A 9626-nucleotide genomic window follows, 5' to 3' on the forward strand; every position below is an offset into this window, starting at 1 on the left:
TTCTTTTTTTTTATATTTTATTTATTTATTTTTGGCTGTGTTGGGTCTTCATTGCTGCATGAGGGCTTTCTCTAGTTGCGGCGAGCGGGGGCTACTCTTCGTTGCGGTGTGTGGGCTTCTTATTGCGGTGGCTTCTCGTTGTGGCGCGCAGGCTTCAGTAGTTGTGGCGGGCTTAGTTAGCGCGGGCTTAGTAGTTAGCGCGGGCTCTAGAGCGCAGGCTCAGTAGTTGTGGCGCACGGGCTTAGTTGCTCCGCGGCATGTGGGATCTTCCCGGAGCAGGGCTCCAACCTGTGTCCCCTGCATTGGAAGGCGGCTTCTTAACCTCTGTGCCACCAGGGAAGTCCCGACCATTTCCTCTTTACGCAAACATCCACTTCCCTTGATTTCACTGATGCCACACCCTTCTCATTCTTCTCCCGCTCCTCAGACTTCGGATAAGGGGCTTCTGCTTTCTTCAAAGTCACAGCACCCAGGCCTCCTCTTCCAGGAAGCCTTCCAGTCCTGCCGAGCAGAGCCTCTCACCCTCCTCTACCAGGTCCTGAAACATAGATGAGCTTCAGGGTTCATTTCTGCAGACATCCATATCCCACTGCTTGGTCAACATTTTGAACTCTGGAAATGCTAGGTCAAGGGCATTGGACTTGATCCTATGGCTTATGGGGAAATGTTTGGAGCGCTTTTCTTTGGAGACGGGCTAGAGAGTGAGGACTTGAGAAAGGAGATTTGAAAAATCACTTCACTGACCCTGTGGATGGAATACAAGAGTAGAAATACATTCAGGAAGCCGCTAGGTCGGAATAACATCAGAAATAATGAGGTCAATGATAATAATACCGTGGCACAAACTGGCTCCTTTTCCCTCAAATTGTTTCCTTCTTCCTCCTGGGGACGTGGCTGGACTACATTTCCCAGCACCCCTTGCACTTAGGCAAGACCATGGGACTGATCTGGCCAATGGGTGTAAGAGGAAGTGATAAAAGTCACTTCCGGCCTGATCCTTTAAAATCTTCCCCTGAGAGACTTGTTCACTCTTTCCCCTTTTGCCAGCTGCTCGGAGAGGATTGTTTGGAGGAGAGCTGCCCAGGAAACTTGATCTGTACTTGATTGTTGCATATCCAAGAAATAAAACTTTACTGAATAAACGACCTCCACTGAAGTTGGGATTGTCTTTATTTATTTATTTATTTTTTAATTGAACTATAGTTTGTTGTGCCAGTCTCTACTGTACAGCAAAGTGAGTCAGTTACACACATACATTCTTTTTTTTATATATTCTTTTCCATCATGGTTTATCCCAGGATGTTGAATACAGTTCCCTGTGCTATACAGTAGGACCTTGTTGTTTACCCATCCTATATGTAATAGTGTGTATCTGCTAATCCCAAACTCCCAATCCATCCCTCCCTCACCCCTCCTCCCCCTTGGCAACCACCAGTCTGTTCTCTATGTCTGTGAGTCTGTTTCAGTTTTGTAGATAGGTTCGTTTGTGCCATATTTTAGATTCCACATATAAGTGATATCATATGGTATTGGTCTTTCTGACTTAACTTTCACTTAGTATGATAATCTCTAGTTGCATCCATGTTGCTGCAAATGGCATTATTTTGTTCTTTTTTTTATGGCTGAGTCGTATTCCATTGTATATATATACATACCACATCGTAGATTTTCTTATTCCAGCCATAGGATTTCTCCACCTCCATACAATTGACATTTGGGGTCAGATAAATCTTTTTATGGGGGACAGCCCTGTGCATTGTAGGATGTTAAGCAGCATCTCCAGCTTTTACCCAATAGATGCCACTAACATCCCCACCCACCCCACCCCACCCGGCCACAGTTGTGACAACAGAAATTTCCCCAGATGTTGTCAAATGTCCCCTGAGTGGGCAGAATCACCCCCAGTGGAGAGCCTCTAGTCTATTCTTATCATGCAAGTAGCTACGTTTATGGACACCCTTGCACATTTTGGGGACATGGATTCAATGTGGCCACAGCTAAGCCTGCCATCATATCTTCCTCCATCCCTGCCTCCACCTGCTCCTCCCTCCGTTTCATTGAAGACCCCACCTGAGGGTCATCACCGACCTTTTATTCTCCCAAGTCCTGTTTGTCTTACTTCCCAAATAACTATTAAATCTGTCCATCTAATTCTCTCCATCTCCCCTGCCACCATCAAGGCTTGCCTGGACTATTGCAGTAGCCACCTCCCAGGTGGCCCTGCTTTCATTCCTGCCCCCTACAGTCCATTCTCCACACAGCAGTCCGAGAGACAGCTTTTCAAAATGCAGTTGTGATTATAGGCTCAGCTGGGTCTGGGGAAGCTGCTTCCAAGAAGACTCCCTCACATGGCTGTTGGTGGGAGACCTCAGTTCTTTGCTACCTGGGCTTCTGGGGTATCCTCACAACATGGCACCTGGCCTCCCCTGGAGCGATTGACACGAGAGAGAGAGAGAGAGAGAGAGAGAGAGAGAAAAAGAGAGAGCAAGAAGGCTATGGTGCCTTTTATGACCTAGTTTCAGAAGCCTCATGGGTATTGGACACAATCACTTCTGCCATATTTTGTTTGCGAGAAACAAGTCACTAAATTCAGCCCATACTCACAGGGAATAGACTTAGGCTCCACCTTTTTCAAGCAGTGTCCAAAATGTGTGGACATATTTTTAAAAACCACATTCCCCAACCAATTCCTTGGCAAATTCTACTGAATCCACTTTCAAATTCCTTCTAGACTATTACCCTTTCCCTTATCACCACCCTGGTTCAGCAACCCGAGTGTCCATCAATGGATGAATAAATAAATGTTGTCCATCCACACAGTGGAACATTACCGAGCCTTAAAAAGGAAGGAGATTCTGACACCTGCTACAGCATGGATGATCCTTGAGGACATGATGCTCACAGAAATAAGCCAGACACAAAAGGACAAATACTGTCTGATTCCACTCACAGGAGGTCCCTAGAGGAATCAGATCCACAGAGACAGGAAGTACATGGTGGGGGCCAGGGGCTGGGGGAGGGGCTGGGGAGTCAGTGTTTCCTGGGGACAGAGTTTCAGTTTGGGAAGATGAGAAAGTTCTGGAGATGGATGGTGGGGATGGTTGCACAACAATGTGAATGTGCTTAGTGCCACTGAGCTGTGCTCTTTAAAATGGCTTAAATGATACATTTTATGTTCTGTGTATTTTACCACAGTTAAAAAAATTTTTTTTTAAATATCCGACCCTTATATGGTGTTTCCCATGTCCCAGGCACCACGCTAAGCTACGTGTTACCTCATTTGATCCCCTCCATCATCTGTGAGTTAAGGACAATGATCATCACCCCATTTTACAGCTGAGACAACTGAGGCTCAGAGAGGAGCAGTGATTTGCCCAAGTGCTTGCAGCCAGGATTAGATGCCCTAACCCCTGTACATGCTGCTTCTCTGTGAACCACGGTGGTTACCATTACTGCTTCAGCTGAGAAGGAAGACACAGAGCTGAGGCCGTTGACATTGCCTGCTAGGGTCCCTGGGTGTCAGTGAGTGGCTGAGCTGGGATGGGGACCCTGGAGAGTCTGAGCCCACACAGCCACTGCAGGCTCGATTTGTGAGAAGGAGCAGAGGGGCCTGCGCTGGGCTGTGGGCTCCAGTCTTCACTTATATCTCCTCTCTGGGCCTCAGTTTCCCTTACTGCAAAGCTTGAAAGGACAGTAAGGAAGCAGCCAAGGGAAGTGGGTACCTGGGGTCCAGGAGTCCAAAACACAGGCTCTCTGGGCCTTAGTTTCCTCATCTTTAAAATGAAGACTAAGGGGACCTCCCTGGCGGCCCAGCGGTTAAGACTTCGCCTTCCTGTGCAGGGGCTGCAGGTTCGATCCCTGGTCAGGGAGTTAAGATCCCACATGCCTCGCGGCCAAAAAACCAAAACATAAAACAGAAGCAATATTGTTAACAAATTCAATAAAGACTTAAAAAAATAAATAAATAAAATGAAGATTAGCGAGTTCCCTGGTTGCCTAGTGGTTAGGATTCTAGACTTTCGCTGCCGAGGGCTCGAAATGTTCAGTGTCTGGTCGTCAGGGAACTGACATCCCACAAGCTGTGTGGTGTGGCCCAAAAAAAACCCCAAACAAACCTTGTTTAAAAATAAAATAAAATGAAGATTATACTTAATAATAATTAATAATATTATTATTACTTTTCACCTCAGCAAGACTCTACATTTAGGGCTGGACCATTTTCTGGGGGGGGCGTCGTGGGCACTGTGGGGTGTGGAGTGGTATCCCTGGCTCCCACCCACTGGATGCCAGGTGTACCTCCAATCGAGACAACCAAAAATGTCTCCAGACACCCCAACGATCGCCCTGATTGGGACCCCCCTGTCCACACTATCAGGTTGGAGGCCTATGTTGAGTTAGTGTAGCTGATCCTAAATGCTACTGAGATTCCCAGCTCTGCGGTTTCTGTGCTGTGTGACCTTGGGGGAGTCACTTCCATTTCTGAGCCTCAGTTTCCTCATCTGTAGAACTCGGATTCATCAATAGCCCCTCCCTCCCGAAGTCTCTGGATTAACGTCTATAACCGGTATCAGCCACAGTAAGCACTCACTCCAGAGGCACCGTTGCTACCCCAGTGGGGGGGTCTTCTGGAAGATTCTGGCTCACAACAGCGGGCCCCTGCACCCTCCCTGCTGGCCGCCTCCCCTCCGGGCCTCCGATTGGGGGACCACACAGGAGGGCGTTGGGAACACTTCCTGTGCGGTGGCCGCCAGTGCCCGCTGGGCCAGGTGTACCAACGGGAGAACGCAGCTGGGGCCGCCCCACTTCCTGCCCTGGGTGGAGGCGCCTCTCACGCTCCTTTGCCGCCACCCAAAAATAACATCCCCCCCCCCCAAACAAAAGCGACCCACGCCAGCTGCAGCCTCCAACTTAGGGGACGCAGGACAGGCGGGGGCCAGCAGCTGCCACCATGGCGCCTGTCCCGCTGGGAATGTCCCCCCCAACCCCCCCGCTGCTGCCACCTCCGGCATTCCAATCCCAAGGGGGTGACCTGGCCTCCCCCAAGGTCCGGACACAGGAGCTCTGAGCAGGCAGGGCTGGCTGGGGGGGAGGGGACTCCTCTGCCATGCTGGGTGACAAGGGACCCTCTCCGGCCAGAACCCCCAGACCCGAGGTGCCTCTGATCTTCACCTCAAGGGACCGTTTGAGGGGGGAGGGGCTGGCTGCCAGGACAGAAGCCCCCTCTTCTTCCCGGGAACAAAGGGGAGGCCGGGAGAGCCAAGGACTGCATGTTCTTTCCCCGACAGCGTGACTGGCACATCCTGGCAGCTGGCACTCGGAGGGCTGGGCCAGAGCCTCCGGGCCTGGCCACCCCACACAAGGCCACTCAGTATGGGGGCACTGGGATGGGGTGGCTGCGGTCCCGAGGGATCTGGTTCCTGGTCAGCTGCCCATCGGCCTCTGTCCTTCCAGTACATTCTGACAAGGAAGTCTGCCAGCTCTGCCTGCAGAACTTCACAGAAAGGCCAGGGGGCCTCCGATGTCGGGCTCCGAGCTGGATGAGCCACCAGGATGGAGGGGGACAAAGGCCACGTGGAGGCCTTGCTGCTGCCCGCACCCCGGGGCCCGGGGTACCCAGTGGGACACCACACCCCACCCCACCCCCCCGGCCCGGGAGGGGCCGGCCCAGGGGACAGTGGCTTTGGGAGCAGCTCCCCTCCCCCAAGCCACACAGGGGGCAGCGGGCAGCTGGCGCCACCAAGGCGGGGGGGCGGGGACGGGCCAGGGCCTGCATGTTAAAAGACCCCCAGCTTCCTGCGGCGAGCGGGCCAAGGAGACAAAACCTTGTCTTCCGGCCATCGGGGCCACAATCGGTCAGGCTGTCCACCCACTGGCCGGAGCTGCGGTTTGGGGGGACATCGTGGGCAGATCTGTCCTGGCTGGGGTAGGGTTGCCAGAAAAAAGTACAGGTCCCGCAGGTAAACAAGTAATTACTCAGCGTATGTCCCTTGCAATACTTGGGACATACTTATGCTAAAAAAAATTTCACTGTGTATCTGAAATTCACATTTAACTGGGGGTCCTATATTTTTATTTGCTAAATCTACTACCCGAGGCCAGGGGCTCTGGGAGAAGCAAAACTGCTTACCGACATCCCCCCAGACTTGCTCCTCTGCTGGTCCCAGCCTCAGGGGTGGTCCCACTGTCTCTCTACCCTCACCCCTAACTGGATTCCCAGCCAGAGGCCCGTGTCAGCCTCACCTTCCAAACCTTGGCCTGTCACTCTCCCGCTGCAATCTCTCTCCCATCTGCCCCTCATCCTCAGCAGAGGGGCCCATGAGTTCCTGCCTGCCCCCCAGATATCTGGCCGCCCTTCCCTGAATCTCAGAGGTTCCACGCCTCCATCCCCAGAGATCTGAACAGGGCCCCTCCTCTGCTCTGAATCCGACAGTTGCTCCCCACTGCTCCCACAATAAAGGCCCAAAACCTCTGCTGGACATTGGAAGCCCCTTCCCTAGCAGGGCTCCAACAAACCCCTACACCCAACTCCCAGCCCCCCTCTCCTCAAATGAGCTGTGGTTTCCCAAAAGCTGCCTGTTCTCTCAGGTTCCCAGGTATGGCCCGTCACCCCCAACCTGAGTCAGGTCCCATCCTTCCTCTGCCCACAGGCCTCCATGGCTCCCACCTTCCTGAGAGTAAAAACCCAAGTCCTCCCCAGGGTCCACAATGTCCTGCACGACCTGCCCCTGTCCCCTCCCTGCCCTTACCTCCTCCCTCTCTTCCCCCTTGCTCTCTGCTCCAGACACACAGGTTCCTTGTTGTTCCTCCAACACACCAGGCAGTCCTGCCCCAGGGCCTTTGCACATGCTGTTACTGCTGCCTGGAGCACACCTCCTCCTAAAAGCTACACAGTCCAACAGCCTTCCCTCCTCCAGGTCTCGGCTCAACTGTCACCTCCTCGGTGAGGTCTCCCTGGTCTACCTTTAAAAAAAAAAAAGAAAATTTATTTATTTAATTTGGGTGCGCTGGGTCTTAGTTGCAGCACACAGGAACTTTAGTTGCGGCATGCATACTCTTAGTTGTGGCATGCATGCAGGATCTAGTTCCCTGACCAGGGATCAAACCCGGGCCCCCTGCATTGGGAGCGCAGAGTCTTACCCACTGGCCCACCAGGGAAGTCCCTGGTCTACCTTATTTAAAACTGTAAACCACCCCGACTCCCCATTTTCCTTTCCTGCTCTATTTTTCTCCACAACTCTTATCATCTTCTAATATACTATGCATTGACTGTTGCACGTGGTCTGTCTCCCCAACTAGGACGTCAGCTCCGTGAGGACAGGGATGTTCTGTCTGGTTCACTGCTATATCCTGAGCAGGGTACACAAGAGGTGTTTAATAAATACTTCCGGAATGAATAACCATCACTGTTTCTGGAACAGCCTCCTGCACACCCCCCTTCCACCTTTCAAGACTTACCTGAAGCAGGTGGGCTCGTGTTCCTCTCCCAGGTTTCCTTTATCCACAGGATGGCCCAAGATAGCTTTCGAATGCTCCAACATGCCCCTGCTGACCTTGCTCCAGAACCTTCTGTGGCTCCCCAGTGCCCTCAGGACTCTGTTAGCCTGGACCTTGCCAACCTGTCTAGCTCCATCTCTCCCCCACCGATACTCCCCCTCCCCTGGCCATGGTCTACTCTCCAGCCTCACTCTGCACCTTCATCCTCTCTGTTCCCTCCGCCTGGAACAGCTTCTCCAGTACCTTCGCCTGACTTCATCTCTCAGGCCTCAGATTAGACATCACCTCCTCCTAGAAGCCTTCCAGGACCACCACCCACACCTAAGTCCAGCACCTCCCCTGGGCTCCACCATGCCTGAGCATCCCCATCACAGCCCTGACCACTTCTATTTTATCCACCTGGTCACCAGAGGCAACTTGTCATCAGACACAGGAGACCCCGGGTCCACAGCACTTTCAGGAACCCACAAAATGGCTTCATTTTAATTTCTCTTAAAATCAAAAGAAACAATGAATAAAATAATACCAATTCAATTGTAAGAGATCATTTGTAATATTTTTTCATGAAGGGAGGCGTCAAGTGCCTCAGGCCCGTGAAGGTTTTTTGTTGCTGTTGTTGTTTTGTTTGTTTTTTTTGGTTTTTTTTTTTTGGTCACGCCTCGTGGCATGTGGGATCCTAGTTCCCTGACCAGGGATTGAACCCTGCAGTGGAAACCTGGAGTCCTAACCACTGGACCGCCAGGGAATTCCCCCATGAAGTTCTTAAAGGGGCCCTGCTGATCCCATGTGGGTCTCGCCACTGGACTATGAGTGCTGCAAAGGCAGAGGTCGAGACTGGGTCCCCACAGCTACCTGACAGTAGCCTGGCATACAGCAGGCACTTAATAATTGTTGTGTTGAATAACTGAATATCCAGTGAATCGCTGGGTCCTCACAGCCAGGCCTGGCTCACACATCATAGGAGATGCTTGATAAATGGATGAATGGACGGATGGATGGATGGATGGATGGACGGAGGGAGGGTCAGAAGGCAGATTGACCAGGACACCAATCTGGGACCAGCAGCGCCGCCTTGTGGCACACTGCTTGCCTGCCTCTCCCTCTCCTAGGTTTCAGTGGAAAAGTTCTGGGGAGTTTTCAGAGCCTTTCCACTGGAAGGGGATGGAGAGGAGGAAAAGGAGGAGGAGGAAGAGGAGGAGGAAGCAGCAGGCAGTGAACATAGAAACAAAGACCTTGGGTCCAAATCCCGCAGCCACCCATTTGTGGCTGTGTGTCCCAGGGAAAACTACATCACCTCTTGATTATTCAGCTTCCTCATCCAGAAAATGGGGGAAATCCAAATCTGGCCTCTGAATAACGTAATGAAATAGCTCAGAAACAGCAGCTATTTCTTACCTCACACCCTAAGACTCCTGGACAGGTGCTGTCCTCAAGGAGCCCCCCAAGGCTGGGAAGTGACAGAGTTTTCATGAAGACATGGCTGGGGCAGAGAAGTGGACATGGGTTTGGGGGTAGGGTTGTCAGGTTTAGTAAAAACAACAAAATAAATAGGATGCCCAGCTCAATTTGAATTTCAGATCAACAATTAATAATTTTTTAGTATAAGTATATCCCAAATATTGCATGGAATACACTTAAACCCCCAAAAGGTATTTGTTGTTGACCTGAAATTCAAATTTAATCGGGAATTCTGTATTTTATCTGGCAACCTTAGCCTGGGGGAGCCTGGGGAGGCAGGCAGGAAGGCTTCCAGGAGGAAGGGGCAGTGGTGCTAAGAGCTGATGGTGTGGCCACCTTTCCTTCCCCTCCCCCACCTACATGTGCACCCTTGACTGGGCTCACAAGGGACTGGAGGTGGGGTTGATCTCCACACCAGGGAAGAAGGTGAGCGAGGCTGCGCTCCTTTTGTTCAGAAGATGTGGGGCAAAATCATCAGGACTTTATTTTCCAGATCAGAATTGAGTTACATCCCCTTGACCAGGGATATTTTGACCACATCCCAGCACTGAAGGCCACTTGGAAGCTGAAGGCTACCAGGCATATCTCCCGGTGAGTTTCCAGCTGTGTGACCCTGGACAAGTCACTTTACCTCTCTGAGCTCGACACATCGCAGACCCGTTCTCCTCCAGTGC

Source organism: Eschrichtius robustus, chromosome 2 (genome assembly GCF_028021215.1).
Source record: "Eschrichtius robustus isolate mEscRob2 chromosome 2, mEscRob2.pri, whole genome shotgun sequence".
In the NCBI taxonomy this organism is placed as follows: Eukaryota; Metazoa; Chordata; class Mammalia; order Artiodactyla; family Eschrichtiidae; genus Eschrichtius; species Eschrichtius robustus.